The 8783-nt window shown below is 45.4% G+C and overlaps 1 pseudogene; it reads right to left on the bottom strand.

Moving 5' to 3' along the window:
• Positions 1-6447: 6447 nt before the first annotated feature.
• LOC124962082 (histone H3.3A-like) lies at positions 6448-6857 on the bottom strand (annotated as a pseudogene).
• Between the last annotated feature and the right edge of the window lie 1926 nt (positions 6858-8783).

The raw sequence follows: 8783 nt of genomic DNA, 5'->3' as shown, positions 1-8783 counted from the left end.
TTTCATAAGGAATCTAATCACTCACAAAGGCCCCAACTCTTAATGCTGTCACCTTGGGGTTAGGATTTTAACATGTGAATTTTGAGGGACACACGCATTCAGACCATAGCAGACCCTTTCTCGTGAATCATCTAGTCCTCCTAAACTGGACACTCATCTTTTCCTTGCCAGGGACCCTTAAAAGAACTAACTTAAAAATTATGGTAAATAATATAATAATGAAGAAATGTATATGAAAATTAAAAGCATTCTACCCACCCTTTCCCCTTGCTCCATCCCATTGCACAGGGAACCTCTCAACAATTTCTTACTTATCCATAATAAATGTCTCTCTGTATAGGCAAGCTACAAGTTCCTATATGTACTCTTCAAAATATATATACAGGACTGGGATGTAGCTCAGTGGTAGTGCACTTGACCAGTGTGCGTGAGATGCTGTGGTCAATCCCCAACACTACAAACACACACACACACACACACACACACACACACACACACACACACAGGGCCATACCATAAACATAGAGTTTTACAGCTTACTTTTTTGCCTTTCTTTCTTTTTTTGGTGGGGAGGGGGCACATACCAGGGATTGAACTCAGGATGTTTAACCACTAAGCCACATTCCTGACCTCTTTTTGTTTTTTATTTTAAGACAGGGTCTTGCTAAGTTCCTTAGGGCCTCTTTAAGTTGCTGATCCTGGTTTTAAACGTCTGATCCTCCTGCCTCAGTCTCCCAAATTGCTGGGATAACAGGTGTTTGCCACTGCACCCAGCTGCTTTTTTTCACTTAATATTAGGTCTTGGACACTTTTTCATGCTAGTATTGGTAGATCTATCCATTCTTCTTAATAACTGCAAGTTCATTGTAAAGATGTAAGAGACAGTTTGTTTTCAGGAACATTTAGGCTGCTTATAGTTTTTGCCGTTGAAAACGGTGCTGAGATGAACACTGTATTTGTAGATTAGTTGCCACTTGACTGGTAATGTTTGTGTTTAAAATTTGAATACTTGCTCCCAAATTACTTTCCAAAAACTCTGTTACAATTTATGGTTCCTCTAATGAGAGAATGCCCATCTCCATATGTTTGCACAAACATTGGTATTATCAAACTTTTTAATCTTTACTAGTTTGATATATGAAAAAAATGGTACATAATTTTAGATATTTGAATGCCTTAAGAGTGAGACTGAGTCAGCATGGTGGCACAGGCCTATAATCCCAGTGACTCAGGAGGTCAGGGCAGGAGGATTGTGAGATGAAAGCCAGCCTCAGCAACTTAGTGAGGCCCTAAACAACTTAGCAAGACACTGTCTCTAAATAAAATACATTTTTTAAAAAAGGACTGGGGATGTGGCTCAGTGGTTAAGTGTCCCTGGGGTCAATCCCTGTTACCCCCCACCCAAACAAACAAACAAACAAACAAAAAAAGACTGAGCATATTTTCCTCTTTATCCTTGAGGGATACTTTCAAGACCTTCAGTAGATGCCTGAAACTGAGGATTGTACTGAACCCTAAATGTAGTACTTTTTCATATATATATATATATATACACATATGTGTGTGTGTGTGTACATATGTATACTTTTCTCCCTCCCTCAATATCTCTCTCTCTCTCTCTCTCTCTCTTTCTACATATATATATATATATATATATATATATATATATATATAAATACACACACACTAATTTAATGCCTTTTCCACCTTAACTAAGTACTTACAATGCACTGTGGATGCAACTTTTGCAATTTGAAACTTGATGGCAAAACTAACATGAATTACTTTTCCTTCATCACAATTTCACAGATAGATTTGTTCTTACCATTGATCTTAGCAACCTTAGCATATGATATTTTTCTTTTCTTATTGGGAATTTTCACCTTTTCAGAAGCTGCTCTTTGACATACCCAAATTGCATCATTGCTATTCTCTTATTTGGGGGCCATTATTAAATAAGAGTCACTTGAACACAAGCTCTGTGATAACACAACAATTGATCCGATAACCAAGATGGGTGCTAAGTGACTAGCGGGCAGGTAGGGTATACAGCATGGACACTCTGGACAAAGGGATGATTCATGTCCCAGGCAGGATAGTTGGATAGAGTGAGATTTCAACACACTACTCAAAACAGCATATATAAACTTAGATATTGCTTATTTCTGGAATTTTTCATTTAATACTGTGGTCAACCATGGGTAACTGAAACCTCAGAAAGCAAAACCACAGATAAGGAAGGACTGCTGTATTTGTTGGCTATTTGAGCTTCTTTTTCTCCTTTGTGTGTGTGTGTGTGTGTGTGTGTGTGTGTGTGTAAATCCCACGTTGTTGGTTTTTGACCATTTTGGGGAAGACTAATCTTTTTTATTTGATTTGTAGTAATTGTATATTAAGGAAACAAGCATCTAATATTCATTTTATCATTTCCTGCATTGTGAATTCCATGTTTAGAAAGATTTAGTTAAGCAGCAGTTTAAGCAGAGGTTTAATCTTCCTCCATTTTCTCCATCTGTCCCATGTATACTGACCCTCAAAATGTTTATCAGCACAAGATGGTCAATGTTTCTGTGTTCAGTTGATATAATTCCAGCCAAAAGCAAAGCCTTGGAATTTTTATTAATCCCAGAAACCCCATCATGTTTAACTGTAGGATGTTCATTGGCTTTCTGAGATATTTTAAGTGGCTTGAGGAACCCTAGAGGTCTGAAGCCCAACAGTGGGAGCCACAGCCTTGGATCTGGACCCTTCAGCTAGGTCTCCTCTGGCCACCCCACTTTACTTGAACCAGCAGTGTGGTCTGCACCTGCATGCACCCCTCTGTCCAGCTGTGGATTCTTCTGTTCTGGTGAGTGGGCTGAGTGTTTGCATATTTTCCCCTTTGTTTATAGGCGCATATGGGTGTGGGTCCCTCTTCCCTTAAGCAGAAGGTTGCTGAGGCTGGACTGAACCTGCCCCAGGCCAGGCCCAGTGGGACTTTACCAGTGCTGACCCCTGGGGGCTGAGGAAGAGAGGGAGGTGGGAAGGGGCAGGAAGAGGCTCATCCTGAGAGCCTCCCAGCTGGCCCCAACCCCTCCTACCCCTCCTGAGCCTCTCTACTTCCTTGGGGAAATGTCCCCAGAGCTAAGTTCTATATTCCGGAGAGTGGGAATAGTTCTCTGGGCAAGATGGGTATGGTTTGCAGAGCCTTATGTGGAACGGCAGAGTGCTGGACACCAAATATGGGCCTGAAAGGGAAAGGGACACTTGGGTGGCACTTTCCTCCTGGTTATGAAATGGGGGCTCTGAGCTTACAGGTGTAGGAGTCGAGGAAGAGCAGAGGAAGAGAGGCCAGAAATCTGCCTCTGATCCTTGACCAGCCCAAGCCTCTGCAGCTGACTTCGAAGCTTCCAGGTTGGCTTGTTTGTTTAACCGAGGGCTGACTTTTAATTGACTGCCACATTCCGGGGGATTGGCAGGGAAGGTGATTAATGAGGTTGGCAGCAGGAGGTAGAGTTTGAGGAAGTCAAAAGAACTCCAAGATGACACCACTAGAGCCCTGTTTTTCCAGTGCTGTTGCCAGGTGTCTGGGGAACTGGCCCCTCAACTCACCCCAGAATGTCCACTTCTGCAGGGTAGGGAGTGAGCTCTTGAACTCTAGGGAAGAGAAAAAATTCTCTGGTCTCTTTCCATTAATGTCCCCCAGCCTTCCAGGGCTGGCATGTGGTCTTATAGTTAGGCCCCATTCTCTGCCTTGGGGCAGAATACCCACCTGAGCAGGCACAGTCAGGGCAAGAGGGCAGTCAGGGCAAGAGCCCAAGACAGATTCATCTGGGTCTGTGCCCTAGAAACGTGTCTGGGCAGCAAGTGACTCACCCTGTGATGCCTGAGCCTTTCCCTGGCCAGTGAGATAACACGAAGACAGTGCCAGGTTCTAGCTTTCATTAAATGTTATCTCATTGGCTTCATGAACCCTCCTGGGGCCCAGGTGGAGTCTCTGAGAAGGGAGTGAGAAACAAACTCCCCTTCTCCTACAGGAAAATGGTCTCACTAAATATACAACTCTACCTTGACAGTCAATTTGAAGGGCATTGCCATGCACTGTGCAGCTTCCATTCCCTCCATTCTGGTCCCTACCACAGCCAGACAGAGGGAAGCCAGACTGACATTTGGAACACGGTGATAAAGAATGTGGCATTGGAGTCAAGCAGATGAAGGGCAAGCCTGGCCCTGTCACACAGGAGCTGGTTTCAAGGGATGGTCCCACATCTGTAAATAGAGACCTGGCAGTGCCCACCTTCCCTGTCTGTTGGGAGGAATGAGTCAGTAGGGATGTGAGTGCTCTGCATAAGGCCCTGAGTAGAGTGTGACTTGGTCCCTATGTTCTTCTCCTGGTGGTCCCTCTTCCCCTCCAGAAGCTATCCCACCAGGCCCCCTGGGTATGATCTAGGCTGAGCTTCTCTTTCCTAGAAAATGCCCAGGTCTTGAAGTCTTTTTCAGTCCCAAAGTCTGAAGACTGTCTCTACTACTAGCTCTGGCCTGAGTTGTCCAATAATCAATTTAGCAGACTAGATTCAAGGAGCCTTAGGTAGAGAACTCAGGACACAGCTGTATGGTGTGAGAGCAATCAGGAAAGGCCTAGAACATGAAGGAAGCACAGACTCCAGCTGGGGGTGAGGGAGGAGATGCTCAATGTCAGTGTGTGTGTGTGTGTGCGTGTGTGTGTGAGAGAGAGAGACTCAAAATAACATTTGTCTGTATACAATGAGCAAAATAAATAAATAGTAAAAAAAAAAGAAAAAAAAATAACATTTGTCCCATTTTCTCCTTTTTCTAGAGCTGGACTGATTGAGGCAGGGTCTGCCTTCAATCTTTCAGGACAGAGTGAGTATGTGTTGGGGGTAGATGTGACCAGCTATGGGTCTACCTACATAAAACGAAGTCTTCTAAATTTTTTAGTGCCATTTGGGTGCTATTTTATGCCTCTGTCATCCATGAAATCAAGGGTCTATTTCATTGATTCCTTCAAGGGATGTATTGAGTGAGGCCAGGAGACAATACCGTCGGTCTAGAGACTGGCCCTGAGCTGGGTACCGGAGATAAAGAGAGAACAAGACATGATTCCACTGGCCTCTGCCCCTCCCAGCCCAGTGGCTCATGGTGCAAAGTTCAGGGAGATGGCACCTGGCTAACTGTGGGGGCCAGAGGGCTGCTCACTCTGCCTGGGTGGGCAGCAGGAAGCCCCACTCCAAGGAGGGTTTGAGTCTCCACCAAAGACCAGCTGAGCATCTGTGCAGGCCCCATGGTGGGGACAGTCACCCTAGGCCATAATCCCATGTGTGCAAGCACTCACAATTGTGACAGAATGCAGGCAGTTTCTGGGGCTGAGTAACCAGAACATTGGGAACAAGGACAGAGAGGACAGACAAGATGGAGATGCTCATCCCAAAGGTTACATCGCCAAATCCTCTGGGCGTTGCTGAGGAGTTTGGACTTTGGCCTGTGGGCAGGGTTCTGTGTGCAGGGACCAGGGTGGGAGGCGGGCATGAAGACCCCACCTAGGAAGATGCTGCTGTAGGGAGGGCATGCCTTGTCCTCTCAGCTCCAGTAATTGTCCCAGGTTAGAGGACAGACACAGTATGCTATGTCACCCAACCAACTCTTTCAGAGAAGTTGGAAATCTGGGTTTTTATGTGGGCACTATCATTTTGAAATGTAGAATCAAATTCAATTTAATACATAACAAAACACTCAGGCTCAGGCCCAATAGAAGTGGTCTGTGGTCTACATCTGGCCTCTATGTGTGATCTCTGCCTATGGCAGGAAGGGAGGTCCCACAGGTCCCAAGCAGGAGTGACTGGGTCAGAGTTTGCCCTGTGTTGGATTCTATGAATGGCTACAAGGGGGCCAGAGTCCAAGGAAGCAGGGAGACCAGTTAAGGCTCTGGTAGGGAAACCTCATTCTTCTTCTTCTTCTTTTATATCTAGTTTAATGTATTTTAATAGCAAACTTACAGGAACAGCACAGAAGACAGACAACATTAAAAACATGTACTTGCATGTAGGACAACTCAGAAAAGTAGAGTGAATGGATGGAATCTACTGTATGATAAAAATGCTACAAACACCATTTAATTTCCATCAATAAGAAATTTACTTGTTTAAAAAAATCCAAATACTGGAATTGTCCAGAAAAATTTAGCAGTTTTATTTATAATTGTTCGCTGAAACATTTTGACTTGCATTAATGCTTTACACCCCCGCATTTATGTTAAAAATTCACACACAAATGAAAATGGAAAAACCGCCAATACCTGATTTCTGTCCCCCATTTTTCCACTCACAATCATATACTTAGGTACCTTTTGACCCCATGGAAAAAAATATCTAATGTTCAGAACTACCAATAACAGGAAGAAGAGGAAAAAAAAAATTTCGAGAATGAAATGTTTCCCATCATACTGAATTCTTAAGCACATTCTCCACATACGCCACATGCTAGTTGGATGTCTTTTGGCATAATTGTTACACGTTTGGCATGGATAGCACACAGGTTGGTGTCTTCAATAAGGCTGACCAGGTAGGCCTCACTTGCCTCCTGCAAAGCACCAATAGCTGTGCTCTGGAAGTGCGGATCTGTTTTGAAGTCCTGAGCAATTTCTCGCACCAGATGCTGGAAGGAGAGTTTGAGAACCAGAAGTTCAGTGGCCTTCTGATAACGTCTAGTTTCACAAGCTCCACAGTACCAGGCCTGTAACGATGAGGTTTCTTCACCCCTCCAGAAGAGGTCGCACTCTTCAGAGCGGCTTTTGTAGCCAGTTGTTTCCTGGGTGCTTTACCACCGGTCAATTTGCGGGCAGTCTGCTTTGTAGGAGCCATGATAGAAAGACCTCCTTACTTACCCCTCTTCTCCTTCCGCTGGAGCTCTGCGAGCTAGAGGCGATGCTGGTGTTAGAGAGCAATGGTGGCGTGGCGGCGGCTGCCAACACAATTCCCTCATTCTTCTTGATCCATTGATTTATTAAGTAATTGTGGAGCATGTCGTGTGTGCCAGGCATTTTTCTAGGCAGGTGCTATTATGGGAGGCTCATCTTCATTGTCCCCATCTCTAGGCCAAGATCCAGCTAATTCTGTTGCTCCTTCCTGGCATCCTGTCTCTGTAGGCTCTGATGCCACACTTCACATCCAGGAGAAATCTGCTCTCTACGGGATGCCTGGAACTCTGCACAGCCTCTCCTTTGGACTTTGGAGTTGACTGCTCCTACTCAGCTCTGCATCTGTGCTCCTGGGTCCTGGCAGCTTTCTAGGTCTTGTCATCAGCAGGAAATTAGCAGAGCTTTTACTCTGGATCAGAGCAAACTTGCATATTTGTGCATCTAACTGAGCACCCAATGTGGGCCTGGGCTGGTTCAAAAGCATTGGGAGGTGCAAGGATTCCTGTCCTCCAGGTTCTCCCAGGTAGGGGGAATGAGCCATGTGCACCACAAGAAACCACTCAGTGTCCAGAGGATGGTCCCCATGAGCCTACTTGGGCCTTGGGAATGTAGCTATCCAATGGTTAGCATTAGGCGCGTACCCTTCACAGCCTCATAGAAGTCTCACCATAGCCTATCAAGTGCAGCCCTGTTATTGTCCCATTTTACAGATGAGATGGAGGTTCAGGGAGTTGAATAACCAGTCCAAGTTTGCATAACTGTCGCAGTAGCACTTGGGTTTGGCCCCAGGTTGGTTGACTGTCAAGCCCATTTCTATCATGGATGAGGGGCATCCATCGTGGATGAGGGGCATTCAACTTGGGCTTGGGAGGCTCATTCTGAGGTGGTGGTGGAGGTGACCATTCCCCTTCCTCCCCTCTCTTCTCCATTTTGGTGTGTGTTCATTTCTTGACTGAACTGTGAGAGTTGGGGAACCCCTGGGGCACAACTCTGGTGGGCATCTGCCTGGGCTTCCTCCAGGATGGGGAGTGCTTGACAGATCGTGATGGAGCTGGCTGCTGGAGCAAGCCATGCAGCAGCCTCATTCTCCTCTGGCCTCTCAGCCAGCCTCTCACTGCCCTCTGACTCCCCTCTCCAGTGTATCCCTCCTCCTTCTCCCAGATGAAGTAGCCTGAGGCAGTGAATGTTCAAGGATTAGGAGCCAGGGTCCTTTAACTCATCTGTGACCTTGACTCTGGGCCTGTAGAATGGTTATAAACATTGACTATTCCAGAGGGAACTAGTGGAGATCAAACAATTGAAGATTAACAGAAGGAAAATGCCAGAAAAAATTTGAAGCATGAATCTTTAATTCATTCCACAAAGATTTCTTGAGTGTGGACTCTGTGGCTAGCTCTGCCCTGGATTCTAAAGTTCAGTCCTAAGGAAGACAGACACAACTCCCACCTGCACAGAGCTTACTGTCTGGGGCAGAGGCAGGTGGTTAAATACTTAATAAAAATAGAATTGAGCTCAGAAAGATTATTTAACAAGGAACAAATGTGGGATCCTGGGCTCCGCTGAGGAAGTGGGATTTAAGCTGAAGGATGAGGATCACCTGTACAGAGCAAGGAAGAAAGCCCCAGGGTGTGAGTGCCAATTCCTGGGCAGGGGACTAAACCAAAGAGTTGTAATGGGGCAGCAGGAAACAGGGGAGACTGGGGGCTGTACAGTCAATATAACAAAATACCTGAGAAATTCACTTAAAAAGAGAAAAGGTTTATTTTGGTTCCCATTTGGAGATTCCAGCCTGTGATGAGTTGGCCCAGTTGCTTTGGACCTGTGGTGAGCAGCACATCATGGTGGGAGTGTGAGTGTGTAGTGGAGCAAA

This window comes from Sciurus carolinensis, chromosome 1, assembly GCF_902686445.1.
Source record: "Sciurus carolinensis chromosome 1, mSciCar1.2, whole genome shotgun sequence".
Lineage (NCBI taxonomy): Eukaryota > Metazoa > Chordata > Mammalia > Rodentia > Sciuridae > Sciurus > Sciurus carolinensis.
Note: the sequence above shows the minus strand (reverse complement) of the source record. Positions and strands in the feature narration are given on the sequence as shown.